Here is a 1,211-nt window from a genome sequence, read left to right as displayed (position 1 = left end):
CTCTCCTGGGTCCTCAGGCTAGAGGTGTTGCCTCCGACAGCCTTCGCGTTTCTACAGAGCCCACTTCAGCGTCTCCAAGCAGTTCTGGACCTTGCCAGCCAGTGTCAGCGTTGAAGTGCGGTAGTCACTCCATTATTTTTGTTTTGTTTTGAGACAGAGCTTCTCTCTGTAACAGCTCTAGCTGTCCTGGAACTTGCTTTGTGGACCAGGCTGGCCTGGAACTCCTGCCTCTGCCTCCTGAGCGCTGGGATTAAAGGTGTTGCCCAGCTGGAGGCTCCATTCTTGTTGATGGGGATCTGGTGTGAGGGCAGCTGGGACAGATCTAAGGCAAGTGGCCATGCTGGGTTTGAGCCCAGATCTGGGGTTCCCTCCAGGGCCTGCTTCGGCAGAGGAGGCTAGCCTGCTCTAAAGATCTGTTTATAGCTCTCCTTCCTGTCTACTATGGCTGCAGTCCTTCCTTCACTGCACAGACAAATCAGCTGTACCCTACCCTACTGCCTTTCAGGTTCGCTTTGTGGTCCTGGAGGAGGCCTGTGGGTTGGCTCTGCAGACTACAAAGCACTCTTGCTCTGGGTCAGCTGCCTGCCAAGGAGCCAGGAGGCACCGAGTCTTCTATCTCATCTGCCCCCACCCTAAGGGACCCAGGCAGTGGGAGTCCACCAGTCTGATCTGCAGCACTCTGGGGGTGGGACCAACGCTTGTGGGACAGGTGCTCTGGGCAGGCCCTACCTGTAGGTCTTGTAGTCTGAATAAAGCAGACTTCAAGTGGGAACCCTGACTCAATGTCTCACTCTCTGGACCTCAGGGAAGAGCAGGAGGTGGGGGCAACCCACCCTCCTTTTCTAGAGAGGGAGCACAAATGGACACAAACACGGATGCCTCCAGCTCCGGGAAGGCAGGGTTCTTGCTAGATGTACCGTTGTCTTCCCCAAGAGGAAAACAAGCCAATGCTGGCTTCCACAAAGATGCGGCTGGGGGCCTGCCACCTCCCTGGGGCTGTTTGCTTTGCAGCCTCCGAACTGGCCAAGAATGGCCTGCCTCCCTCCTCCCTTTCAGTGTGCGCTGCAGCTGCCAGTGGCATCTAGAGTCAAGGCTGAGAAGGCATCTGACCTTGGGAGGAATGTAGGAAATGTCTGGAGCCAGGGGCAGTCACCCCCTACCTGTGGCCCAGGAATGTGGGCTCTGAGCCACCTATGGCCCCCAAGAGAGGT

Source organism: Mesocricetus auratus, unplaced genomic scaffold, assembly GCF_017639785.1.
Source record: "Mesocricetus auratus isolate SY011 unplaced genomic scaffold, BCM_Maur_2.0 Super-Scaffold_100676, whole genome shotgun sequence".
In the NCBI taxonomy this organism is placed as follows: domain Eukaryota; kingdom Metazoa; phylum Chordata; class Mammalia; order Rodentia; family Cricetidae; genus Mesocricetus; species Mesocricetus auratus.
This window is presented reverse-complemented; position numbering follows the sequence as displayed.